The 14,613-nt window shown below is 33.2% G+C and overlaps 1 protein-coding gene and 1 pseudogene across 2 annotated transcripts in view; one reads left to right on the top strand and one right to left on the bottom strand.

Annotated features, from left to right (window-relative positions):
- CFAP47 (cilia and flagella associated protein 47) overlaps positions 1-14,613 on the bottom strand; it is a gene marked incomplete at both ends in the record, with an annotated part of 367,798 nt that overhangs the window by 102,487 nt on the left and 250,698 nt on the right. The window lies entirely within an intron of this gene.
- LOC308278779 (NADH dehydrogenase [ubiquinone] 1 alpha subcomplex subunit 1-like) lies at positions 3,155-3,367 on the top strand (annotated as a pseudogene). The gene has a single exon. The product of its transcript is annotated as an NADH dehydrogenase [ubiquinone] 1 alpha subcomplex subunit 1-like (transcript).

Raw genomic sequence — 14,613 nt, 5'->3', positions numbered from 1 at the left:
CTCATTAAGGACACAATTCAACAAATGAAAATATGCAAAACAATATTTCCATTATATTAACCTCAGTATTTATTATTTTACATATTAATAATTATTAATAAAATTTATAAAAATGTTTATTACAGCATTTGGACAAGTAGAAATATTTGTAAAATAATCCCAAGGCCCTGTTAGAACACAAAAAGACTATATATTTTAGAGTCAAATGCAAAATTAAGTTTAATACTTATTTCAAATACAAAATAGGTCAAGAAAACTATGGAAGCTATTATAGATCTGTACTGTAGCTTATGTTTTAATTTTAAATCATAATATAATAGAATTATGCCAGGTATGGTGGTATATACATATGATCCCAGTATGTAGGAGGCTGAGAGAGGAGGATCACACAAGGGCAGCTTGTTAATGTTGCAAGACCCTCAGAAAAGTGGTAAGATACTGTTTCAAAATAAAAAACAAGCAAAGAGCGCTGGGAGTGTGTTTCATAGGTAGAATACCCCTGAGTTCAATTCCTAGTACCACAAAAATATATATCAATTTACATACTTTTATCCAAAGTCATTTTAATTATTTCAAAACTGTACTAGGGATGGAGCCCAGCGACATTATACCTTCAAGCTGCACCCTCAGCCTTATCTTTTATTCTATATTTTGAAACAGAGTATGGCTAAGTTTCAGAGTGCTTCACTAAGTAGCTGAAATTGGCTGTGAACCACAATCCTCCTGTCTCAGCCTCTTAAAGTCTGAGATTACAAGCATGGGCCACCACAGCTGGCTAGCAATGATCTTTTTTAGTTTTACCATTTTTGATTACTAATTGGCTACTTGTGGAAGAAATAAATAAATGCTTGTATTATTATTAGAAATTATAATATTGCATTTAGCAACCTGATTGCCAGCAATGACCCTTTAAGCCAATATAATAAACAATAATTATGAGCAGAATATATGTTTACAAAATAGGATAATTTTTTTCATGGCATATGTACATGTGATTATTTTTCCCTATACTACAATTCTAAGATTAGAGTCATCTCATAGAAAAGGAAAAATAAATTAAAAATTTTATTCTTAGTCCTTACATTTGTCAGAGTGAAAGGAGAAATGTTAGACTACTTTAAAAAAGCTATAAACATAATACAAATAATAGTGAATACAACTCTCTACATTAAGATACAACATCCTTGAATTAATATAGATGTTAAGTTTCTCTAAAATGGGTGAGTAAATATCTAGTACTATAAGTTATAGCCATGCTATTTTTCAGTTGCACAAGTTTTTTGATTTTAAAGTGGTTTTCCCTCTTCAAAGCACTCTACTTGTTTGATTTTTCAAAATGCTTCTTTTAATAATCATTAAGCAAACATTTCCTATAATACAAGTGAGTTTAATAGATTTTTATGTTAGTTTTATATTTGCAAGTAAAATCTATATATCAAGATTCAAGATTAAAGAACTGCATAATTCAGTTTCATATTAATAGTTTTTTCTTATGAAAGCAATGAAAAATATTAAATTTTTTTTCTTTTTTACTTTATTTATTTATTTTACTTTATTTACTTTATTCATTCGTTTGTTTGTTTGCTGTACTGGGGATGGAACCCAGGGGCATTCTACCTCCGAGCTAAACCCCAAGTCTTAATTTTTAGTCTATGTATGTATGTATGTATGTATGTATGCATGTATGTATTTTTAAACAGAGTCTCCCTGAGTTGTGATGGCCTTACTAAGTTGCTGAGGCTGTCCGGGAACCTTGATCCTCTGGTCTCCACCTCTAGAGTGCTGGGATTACAAGCATGTGCCACCACACCTGGCTGTTTTTTTTTTTTTTACTGGTGTGCCATAGTCCCACATCATAAGGTGAATCATGTTGACAATGGAATACATTCACACAGTACTCGGTGCCCTCTGCCTGGCTCTCCTTTTCCCTCCCTTCCAACACTGAGTGTTGAGGTTAACATTATATTCACGTGCATACACATATTCAAACATAAATTTTCCATTAATAAACCTCAGCAGTCTTCCTCCCTATTCTACCTTTCTGCTTTGCTGAAGTTTCTTCTTCATCTTTTGGAGTCCCACTGGTATCCACAATACTCCCTAGGTTGAACATATTAGAGAAAACATATGTCCTTTCTCTTTCTGTGCTTGGCTAATCTCCCTTAATATAATGTTCTCCATATCTTTCCATCTTCTTGAGAACAACATGATTTTGTTCTTTATTGCTGAATAGAATTGCATTGTGTGTATTTCCCATAATTTAGTAATCCATTCATCTGCTGATGGAAACCTAGGTTGGTTCAGTATTTTGGCTATTGCAAATTGTACTGCTATGAACATGGGCATGCATATGTTACTGTAGTTCTCTGATTTCAGCCCCTTTTGAAAGATACCCAGGAGGTATAGTGGGATCATATGTTGGATGCATCCAGTTTTCTAAAGAATCTCCACACTGATCTCCATAGTGTCTCTCTAAGTTCTAACAAGACCACTTTAGGTGTGGGCTGCCAGATCTTAGCCCACTGAGGTCCCTGGGGATGCTGTGGGTGGTTGTTCACTGAAAAACATGGTTAATTTACTGTCCTATGGGCCCAGGTCTCTAGAGGGCACAGTGTGCCACTGAGGTTGCTGGAAACTTGGAAAATTTCATCTTCTCTCTAGATAAAATAATTATGTTCTTACCTATAGAATTTTTGATAATTTTATTGGTATATTGTAATGGTGCATGATGCTAAGATTATTAGTGGTACAGTCAGATATACATATATTATTTGGTCTTTCTTCATCCCCATATCTCCTCTCCTCTTTTCTTCCACAGACCCTTTCAATTCAGTTTATAGCCAGATGTTCCTTGACACAGGGAACAGGAATACCATAGAGAAAAGTTTGAATAAGTGATGCTGAGAAAACTGGATATCCATATGTAGAAGAATGAAGCTAGACCCCTATTTCTCTTTCTAAACAAAGGTCAACTTGAAATAGATTAAAGATCTATAAATTATACCAAAAATTTTGCAACTGGTAGAAGAAAATATAGGAACAACCTTCCAAAATATAAGGTATAGGAAGATACTTCTTCAAAAGTTCAAGAAATAAAAATAAGAATCAATAATAAGATGATGAAGTGGTTTGGGTCTAGGTAAACCTTGCCGAGATGTGGTTTGAGCATCTTCCTGGACTGAGCATCATGGGCGTGTGCTTGCTTATCCCTGGAGTGGCCACTGCATATATTCACAGGTTCACTAATAAGGGCAAGGAAAAACGGGTTGCCTAGTTTGCCTATCAGTGGAGTTTGATGGAAAGAGATAGCTGAATCTCTGGAGTTAATCATTACTATGTGTCAAAGGGTTTGGAGAACATTGACTAAGGAAAATTTTTCCTGATTGATGCAAAGTAACTCAGTTATCATCTACTCCTGCAAAAAGGTAATACAGAATATTATGTAGCATGCAATGTTTTATAACATGCATAATCAAAATGAAAATGAAAAATCAAAAAATAAATAAGATAACATTAAATATAAAGTTTCCAAGCAAAGGAAACAACCAATGGCACAATTATAGAACCTACAGAAGGAGAGAAAATCATTGCAAGCTACTCCTTTGAAAGAGAATTTTTATCAGAATATATAAAGAATTCAAAAAGCTTACCACCAAAATAAATAAATAATAAAAAATAAATTAGTAAAAATAAAAATAAATAAAAAATAATGAAATCGATAAATGGTAATTGAGCTGAACAGATAATTCCCAGAAAAGAAATACAAATGGCTAATACATATATGAAAAATATTCAATATCATTAGCGTTCAGGGAAATGCAAATCAAAAGTATACTGAGATTCCATCTGACTCCAGTTAGACTGGTAATAATTTTGAAATTAAACTATAATACATGCTGGAGATGATGTGGGGAAAAATAAGCACTGATATGTTATCAGTGGGATTGTGAATTAGTACAACCACTATGTAAATCAGCATGAAGATTCCTCTAAAGCCTATCAATGTTACCACTATATGACTCAACTCTCAGTATCCTTCAAAAAGAATTAAAGTCAGAAGTCTATAGTAATACATGCATACCCATATTTCCAGCACCAGAATTTACAATGGCTAAGTTATGGAATCAACCTAGATGTCTGTCAGAAGATGAATATATAAAGAATATGTGGTATATGCAAACAATGGAGTTGTATTCAGCCACAAAGAATAAAAATATGTCATTTGAAGGAAAATAGATGATATTGAAGAACATCATGCTATGTTAGATGAGTCAAACTCATAAAATCAAGGGACATATGTTTTCTTTCATATGTGGAAGCTAGAGAGAAAAAAAGTAAAAGGGATCATCAGTTTCATTTTATGTATGTATGTATGTATGTATGTATGTACATTTGTGTGTCTGTATATATGTATGTATTTTTGTAGTACTGAGGATTGAACTCAGGGACATTATACTTTTGAGATACACTCCAAGCACTATTTAATTTTTTATTTTGACAGTGGATCTCACTGCATTGTGGAGGGCCTCATGTTGCTTGAGGCTGGCCATAAGCCTGCAATTGTCCTGTTTCAGTCTCACAGGTCCTGGAATTACAAGCTGCACTACCATGCCAAGCTTAGGCCCATTTTAAAGTTAAGCAACATAGATATAAGAGAAGATTTGAGAACTTGTTCATGTCACACACATAGAAAGTGACAAAGGCCTATATATTATTATGGTATGAAATAGAAGTAATGACACATTAGGCCATGCTTAAATATCACCAAAGATAACACAGAATAAATAAGCATTTGGTTTGAAAATTAATAAAATCATTCTCATTCTTATGAACCATTAAATGTGATCTAAGCCAATAGGTTTTGGACACTGCTCATTATTTGGCTAAACTATTGTATAACATAGTAAACTTCTAAAAGACAGATTGGGTGGCAAAATTTTTGTGTATGTGGTACTGGGGGTGGAACCCAGGGGTCTTATATCACCAAGCTATACCTCTAGTCATATTTTTATTATTTATTTTGAAACAGGGTATCACTAAGTTGTGGAAGACCTCACTAAGTAGCTGAGCCTGACCATGCACTTTCCATCCAGTCTCATTCTTTGCATTTAGTACTCAAACAAACATCCTACCATCTTCGCGGCTTTAAAATCCCTGTATAACTGGTATTTTATCAACTTGTGAACTTCTAGGAATGTTAATTTGGTCCAGCATTTTTTTCTTAAATCTTTTCTCTGTGTACATTATATTACAGATATCCAAATAATAAATTTTGTTATTCTACCATCATACTGCCCAAGAAAATCTGAGTAGCAAGGTGGTCTGAGAAATTTTTTGCTAACCCTACATTTATATATTTATTTATTTATTTTTATTCATTTATTTTTGAGATGGGGTCTCAGTATGTTGCTCAGGCTAGACTCAAACTCCTGGGTTCAATTGATCCTTTTGTCTCAGTTTCCAAAATAGCTGGGGTTATGTATGTGCCACTGTGCCTAGATATTACCTTTTCTCTATATTTTAAGCTAATCTTAACTCACTTTTTTGTTTTATTTCCCCTTCACTAAGAAGCAAAATATGAGGTAAGACAAATAAAATTATGAAGCTGTTGAAGAATAGTGCCTAGGGCAAAATATAAAAACAGTGATGGCCCAGATGTTTCTTCCTGACCCATGTAGGAAAAGATAAAAATAAATTTCATTTTAGCAAAGTTAAAAACTGCTCTTCAGTAAACACTGTAAAAAAGCCAGAAGAAAAGCCACATATTAGAACAAAGTTTTTAAATCATATATCTGATACTATATTTGTATCAAAAATGCACATGTATATACTACCATGTTTCTTCTTATTGTTTTTTGCCAATATTACATTTAAGTTTCCTGCTTGAAAAAGTATCACAATAATTTTTCCAAAAGCTCAAATGGGTCATAGTAGGAACTCTAGATGAAAAAGGAGATGCTATTATTTTTTCAATAAATTGTTTTTAAATTAAATTATACATACTGTTTTAGATATGATACTATTATACAACTAATAGACTACATCTCAGTATAAACATAATTTTGTATGTATTAGAAAATAAAAAAAATATGTGACTCGTTTTATTGCAACATTTATTTCAGTGTGGTAATCTGGAACTGAACTTACAATATGTCTGAATTATTTAGGAACTCTCAAAGTTAACAATAATAATAAACCCAATAAGAGAAAAATAGTAAAAGGATTGAAAAAGACAATTTACAGAAAATATATGATGAAAGATGACATAAAAAGATGTTAAACATCATTATTTATTAGAGAAATACAAATGAAAAACCCATTATACTATATTATACACAGAAAGAGTAAAATTAAAATTACTAGCCCTAATAAGTACTATCACAGATGTAAAAAAAAAAAAAAAACCTGACATTTCTGGTAGAAATGGAAAAAGAAGAAATTTCTTTGGGAAGTTATCTGGCAGTTTCTTTAAACATGCATATAACAATCATCATTAATTACATTATGATATAAAATATAATGCCCAAATAAAATATAAAAATAAATTAATAAAAACATTTTAAAATCAGTTGCCAGGTGATCTAGTCATTTCATTCATAAGTAATTTATATCAGAAGAATGAAAGCTTATGTCCACAGAAAGACTTATATATGAGTATGCATTATAGCTTTATTATTAATTGAAAAAATAAATGTGCTAATCAATAAGTAAATGGAACAGTGGGAAGATGGTGACAGAATAAGGACCCTTAGACTAGCCTATTTCTAACTGAGAATCATTCCACATCCCGTAAAGACAATAGAAACTCAATAATACCTACAAGGCCACCTTTAAATACCCAGGCTCAAAAAGGGAAAAAAGCAATCAACTAGAGATTCAAGAACAAATGCACAGGACCATATGCCATGAATCAGCAGGAACCTATGGAAGACCTGAAAAATCTTAAAATCAGCAACCTGAAACATACTTCATAGACATCAAGATTCCTAGCCAAAGAATCACACAGCTACACAATGACAGGACAGACAAAGATGATCACATCCAAGTCCCCATCTCCTGGGAACACCACTTTAACAGATATCTGGCAGCACAAGAGTGCAGAAAACACAGGAGGTGAGTGCAGAATACCCATAATGTAACTGAAAAGACTCTCTAAAAAGGGGAAATGATCACATGCAGGCTGTGTATGCAAGCTGCACACAAAACTCTGAGGTATAAACCAATTCTGTAAGAATAGACTAACCTGGCTTTCTCTGTGGAGAGCACAGAACCCCACACTTACATTGGGATGGGATCCAGAGACACTCTATACCCTCACTGGCAGAGAGATACTGAGCCAAGGTATCATTCACTGCAGAAGACTAAAGCACTGGCACTACAAACTGACTTCATTGCTATAGGTTACCAAGCAAGTGCAAACACTAGAAACATACTTGCGAAACTAATGTAATAAGTGGACATTAAATGTCCAAAAGATTCCAGGAAGAACCAATAAGATAAGGAGATGAAGTACAAAAGTTTTGATTTTTTAATTTTTTATGTTTTTTTTTTATCTTCACCTTTTTGTTCTGTGTGTGTGTGTGTGTGTGTGTGTGTGTGTGTGTGTGTGTGTGTGTTTGGTTTTTTTTTCCTGCTGCTCTGAACTTATGCATCTGGAGAGTTTGTTTTTTGGGTTTTTTTTTATCTTTATGATAATTTTTTACTCTATCTTTTTTTCTCCTTCCTTTTCTTTCCTGTTTTGTGGTACAGAGGATTGAGCCTAGGACCCTAGTGAAGGCTGGGTAATCCTCTGGGCTACACTCCCAACTCCCAGTTTAGAAGAGTTTCCTTTCAGCAACTAGCAGGGGTCAGCCCCTCCCTGTACCTCCTTCCTTACTTACTCAGCAAAAAGGAGAGAGATCAGGCAGGGGAGCAGGCCTAAATAAGAGCTTTGGAACAACTTTCATATCTCTTCTAAGCAAGTCTCAAATCAAAAAGAGAGGAAAAAAAGCAGTAAAGAAACATACAAAGCCACAAGGGAAAGCAGCTCTTTTCCAACAAAGAAATTTATTCACTCCCAATTATGCAATTCTTAATGATTTTTTTCTATTTTGTATTTTTCTTTCTTTCTCTTCCTCTCCACTTGTGTGTGTACATGGGAGAAATTGTCTGTGTTCTGTTTTGTCTGTCAAACTTCTAGTGAACCTGTCTACCAATGCTTTGTATTAAACCTATTTTATATCACTATATCTAAATATAACACATTGGCTACTAAAATTCTCCTTTATTTTCACTATATTTAATTTTTTGTGTGTGGTACTGGGGATGGAACCCAGGGGCATTCTACCTCCGAGCTACACCCCCAGTCCTATTTTTTAGTCTTCTATATTTATTTGAAACAGGGTCTCAATGAGTTGCAAAGGGCCTCCCTAAGTAGCCGTGGCTGTCCTTGAACCATGATTCTCCAGTCTCCACCACCCCCAATGCTGGGATTACAATCATGAACCACCATGCCCAGCCTTATCTTTAATCTTTATTACACATTAACTAACTATCCTCAAACTCTTATTCTACTTGATTCTAATCTTCCATGAAAACAGAAGATGAATTTGTCTTCCAAACAAAAACTAGAGAAAATACTCAAAAAGATAAATTACAAAAGTAAATAATTATTAAATGCCATAACCAGAAAAGTAATGATTCCCATCAAATGTAACAACTAAGAAAAGAAGAATAAACTCTACCTGAAACAGAAGTTAAAATTCAAAATGTTAGGAATCAAAAATAATTTCTCCATAATCAGGCTGAATAACAATGGCCTCAACTCTCCAATCAAAACACATAAGGTGGTAAAATGTATTAAAAATAAAATTTTTTCTATATGCTGTCTGTAAGAAACACTACTCACAAGATATTCATAAACTAAAGATAAAGCACTGGAACAAGTAAATCCATGCTAATGGAACTCAAAGACAAGCAGAGGTAAAGGAAAGCAGGCAATTTTTTAAATGGTAGGAGAAACAATACATCAAGAAGATATAAATATAGTAAAAATTTATGACCCAAACATAGGTACAATCACTTTCATAAAACAAACTCTTTGTGACATTATGTCTCACATATATCCCAAGACAATAATATTTGGAGAGTTCAATACTCCACTCACATCACTAGACCAATATTATAGACAAAAGGTCTGTGAAGATGCCTCAAACCTAAGAAACACCCCAAACCAAATGGACCTACTAGACACATACTTCAGAATATTCTACCTAACTATAGCTGAATTCACATTCTTTTCAACAGCTTATGGATCCTTCTACAAAAAAGATGATATCTTGAGCCACAAAGCAAATACTATCAAATTTTTTTAAAATGTGAAATAACCCCTTGCTTCTTTTTAGGCCATAATTAAATGATACTAAAAATCAACTATAAGAAAACCAGAGAAATCTCATAAACCTATGAAGACTGATCAAAATTCCTCTATGAGGAATGGGTCATTAAGAAATTCCTAGAGAAAATTAGAATAAAGATACAACATATCAAATTTCTGTGACACTTTGAAGGCAGTATTAAGAGAAAAAAATTATATTACTGCATGCTCTTATAAGAACAAAAAATCACCAAAAAATAACCTAATGATATATCTCAAAGCCCTTTATAAGCAGAACCAGTCAAATCCCAAAGCCAGTACAAGACAGAAAATTATTACAGTCACAGGAGACATCAATTAAATAGGGAAGAAAAATAATATTAAAAGTCAACAAAACCAAAAGCTGGTTTCCAAAATAATAAAATATATAAGTCACTAGTCAATCTAACAAAAAGGAGAAAATCAAACCAAATTACTAATATAAGAGATTAAGCATGTGATATTAGCATAGACGACATGAAAATCCAGAATATTATCAGAAAAAATTTTGAAAAATTATATTTCAACAAGAAAAACCTAGAAAAAATTTACAAGTTTCTAGACACATACAACCTTCCTAAATTGAATCAAGAAGATCTAGAAAGATTTAATTTACCAATATCAGTCATTGAAGCAACAATAAAAAGACTACCCCAAAAGAAAAGACCAGGTCCAGATGGTTTCCAAGCTGAATTTCTTTTTATTGATACATTGCAGTCATACAATTAATGTGGTACAAGATGGTAGAGGCATACATACACATATCACTCATTTAGCCCTTCTCCATTTCCTAGCCCATTCCCTTCCCGTCCCTTCCTCTCTTGTTTGGCCTAGTAATTGACTGTGATAAGTTTCTGAATGTACTACATGTACATTAGAAATTTTCCAGCTAAATTTTTATTAAATCTTTATAGAAGATTGAATCCAGTGCTTCTCAATGTCTTCCATGCAACAGAGAAAATGATACCCTCCCAAATACATTCTCTGAAGCCAACATCACATTAATATCAAAACCAAATAAAGGCAGCTCAAGAAATGAAAACTACATCAGCCAGGCATGGTGATATGCTTGTATTCTTAGTATTTGAAAGACTGAGACAGGAGTATCACAGGTTTGTGGCCAGTCTCAGCTACTCAGTGAGGCTCTCTGAAACTTAGTGAGATCCTGTTTCAAAATAAAAGATAAAAAATAGGGCTGGGGTTTAGCTCAGAGGTAGAATGGCCCTGGGATCAATTCACAGGTATGCAACCCCCCCCCCAAAAAAAAACAAAACAAAGAAAGAAAACAAATGAAAAAAGAAAAAAATGAAAACTACAGACCAGTGTCATTGGTGAATTTAGATGCAGAACTTCTAGCAACATGCATACAAAACCAGAAATTATAAACAGTGACAAAGTTGGGTTCATCTCAGGAATTCAAGGCTGGTTGAATACAATGTAGTATTGCATTATTTTGTTGTTTTGTTATTTATTTATTTTTTTATGTTAGTGTGTATGTTTGCATGTTTGCTTTCTTCCCAACTTCCCCTCTCCCCAGCTTCTTTTCTTGTAAATACCTACTCTCTTCTCTCCTTCATTTCTCATTCTTTTTCTTATTTTCTCTATTCTCTTCTTTGTCTTTTATTAAATCCTCTTCATATCACTATGCTAAATTCTCTACATTGGTTACTAGAATACTACTACATATTTATTATCTCTAATCTCTACTATATACTACCTTACCAAACTCATACTCTCATTCTATTTAATCCTATTTGTGGCTTTACCCTATTCTTGCATTAATGACTTGACTTCCCTCCTCACTCAACCTTCACTGTTGAATACAACACAACTTGCCATTGGATATACCAGCTGACACCTAGAGATTGAGAGAAATCTATCAAAAGCAACAGATACAAATTTCTGAAATCATGAGAAAAAGGAATAACAAGGAAGCAATGAGCTCCCACAACACCACAATAACAGAACCAGATAGAACAGAATTAAAGAGAACCCCAGAAGGTTAAATCAGGAATATAACTGTAGAAATAATACAAGATTTTATAAAATAATTTAGAGAAAGCCTGAAAGGAATAAAGGATGCATGAAGTGAAGGAATCAAATTAAACTATCAACAATCAGTTAGACCACATGGAGAATAGAATACACGAATGCATATTATATAACTTAGAAAAAACCATTCAACAGCATGAATTGAACAATGCAGAAATATGGGCCCTTTTTAAAATGCTAACCTAAGAATAATTGGCATAGAAGAGGTAATAAAAGGTAAAACCAAAGGTATAAACAATCTTTTCAAGGAAGTAATATCAGAAAATTTTCCATATATAGAACAAGAGGTCAATACACAGTTACAGGAAACTTATAGAACTTCATTTAGACGAGATCATAGAAAAGGTTTACCATGAAACATAATAGCCAAACTGACAAATGTAGAAGCCAAGGAGAGATTCTTGAATGAAAAAAAAAAAAAAAAGAAAAGAAACAAGTGACATTTAGAGGCAAACCAATTAGAATCACTCCAGATTTCCCAAACCTAGTCATGAAAGCCAGAAGGGCCTGGAGTAACATATTCCAAATTCTGAAAGAAAAGAACTTATAGCCAAAAATTTCCTACTCAGCAAAATTATTTCTCCAATTAAATGGGAAAATAAAAATCACAACAAACAGAAGCTGAAGAAATTTATTTCTTCCAAACCAGCACTAGAGAAAATACTCAAAGAGATGAACTGCAAAGAAGAAAAAAGTAGTACACACCAGAACCAGAGAATTATGAATTTCTGTCAAGCAAACAACTAAATAAAGAACAAACACTACCCCAAACAGAAGTTAAAACTAAAAATGTTAGAAATTAAAAATCATTTCTCAATAATCACACTGAACAAAAATAGTCTCTATGCCCCAATAAAAGAACATAAGGTCCCAAAATGAATTAAAAATCAGAATGCATCTATCTGCTGCCTGCAAGTAACACACCTTACAAGTAATGATAGTAACAAACTAAATGCAAATGGCTGTGGTAAGGTAATTCATGCCAACAAAACTTGAAGATAAGCAGGAGTAGCAGCTATGATATCAGGCAAGTTAGAATTCAAACAAAACCTTATTAGAGGAGACAAAGCTCACATTTTGCCAGTAAAAGGAAAACCCAGCAAGAAGATATAATGATAGTAAAGATTTATGCCCCAAACATAGGTGCAGAAACTTTCAAAAAACAAACTCTTTGTGACATTCAATCACACATAAGTCCCAATAAAATAATACTGGGAAACTTCAACACCCCTCTCACACCATTAGACTGATCTTCTAGAAAAAAAGGTCAGTAAAGATGCCTCAGATCTAAAAAACACCATCAAACAAATGGACCTTTTAGACACATATGGAATATTCCACCCAACTACAGCAGAGTTCACATTTTTCTCAGCTGCTCACAGAACCTTCTCCAAAATAGATAACATCCTGGACCATAAGATGAGCACTAGCAAATTAAAAATATATTACTTCTCTGTGTCTTTTCAGTCCATAATGGACAGAAACTAGAAATTAACTATAAGAAGACCCAAAGAAAGCACATCAGCACTTGGAGGCTGAACACCACACTGCTGAATCAAGAATGGGTCATAGAAGATGTGAGCCAGGTGTGGTGGTGTGCGATTTTAATCCAAGCATTCGGGAGACAGAGACTAGAGGAGTGTGGTTCATGGACAGCCTAAGCCACTTAGTGAGGCCCTTCACAACTCAGTGAGACCCTGTTTCAAAAATAAAAAGACTAAAAATAGGGCTGGGGGGTGTGACTCAGAGGTAGAATGGCCCTGGGTTTCATTCCCAGTACCTAAAAAGAAAAAAAGAAAAAAGAAAAAAACTCTGGGACACTTTGAAGGGAGTATTAAGTAGAAAATTCATAGCACTTAGTGCTCACATAAGAATAACAGAAAATCACCAAATAAATAACCTAATGACATATCTTAAAGCCCTTGAAAAACAGGAACAATATAACCCCCAAGCCAGTAAATACAGAAAATTATTAAAATCAGAGCAGAAATCAACAAAGGTGAGAATAAAAAAAAAAAATTCAGAAAATCGAAAAAACTAAAACTGGTTTCTCAAGAAAATTAACAAGATAGAATAAACACTAGCCAATTTAAACAAAAAAATAATCAAACCAAATTACAAAGATAAAAGTTGAAAAAGGAGATATTACCACCCACATATTAGAAATACAGAGTATTATCAGAAACTACTTTGAAAAATTATACTCAATCAAACTAGAAAATCTGGAAGAAATTGTCAAATTTCTAGATAAATACAATCTTCATAAACTGAGTCAAGATGATGTAGAAAATTTAAACCAAACAATAGCAATTAAAAGAGATTGAAACAACAATAAAAAAAAACCCTGCCATTAAAGAAAACCCCTAGGCCAGATAGTTTCCCCAGTGACTTTTATAAAACTTTTATAGAAGAGCTAATCCTAATACTTCTCAATAATTTTGTGAAATAGAAACGGTATTATGCCAAATACATTCTATGAAGCCAAGATAACATCCATACTAAAACCAAATAAAGACAGCTCAATAAAGGAAAACTACAGGCCTATATCTTTGATGAACTATGGTGCAAATCTGCTAAACAAAACACAAGCAACATACATTAAAAATCAGATCAAGAAAATCATATATCATGACCAAATAGGGTTCATCCTAGGGATGCAAGGCTGCTTCAATATATGGCAATTAATTCATGTAATTCATCACATAAACAGAACCAAAGACAAAATCATTTCAATTGAAACTGAAAAACATTTGAAAAAATCCAGCATCCATTTATGCTAAAAGCACTGCAGAGAATAAGAATAGAAGTAACATATCACAACATCATAAAGGCAATCTACAATAAGCCCACAGCCAGCATCATATTAAATGGGAAAAATCTTTGAGAATTTCCCCTAAAAATAGGAACAAAACAAGGATTTCCATTATCAACACTTATTTTCAATATACTACTTGAGACTCTAGGCAGAGAAGTAAGACAGGAGAAAGAAATCAAAGGAGTACAAATAGAAAAGAAAAACTCAAACTCACTATTTGCAGATGACATGAAACTATACTTAGAAGACCAAAAAACCTAATGAAAAGGTTTTTCATTAAAATCAATAAATTCAGAAAAGTGTCTGGATACAAAATCAATCTTTAAAATGCTTTGCCAGGTGTGGTGGTGCA

The sequence above is a fragment of the Muscardinus avellanarius genome (assembly GCF_963383645.1).
Source record: "Muscardinus avellanarius genome assembly, chromosome: X".
Lineage (NCBI taxonomy): Eukaryota > Metazoa > Chordata > Mammalia > Rodentia > Gliridae > Muscardinus > Muscardinus avellanarius.
The sequence above is the reverse complement of the archived record's forward strand: the minus strand, read 5'-3'. Positions and strand labels throughout refer to the sequence as shown.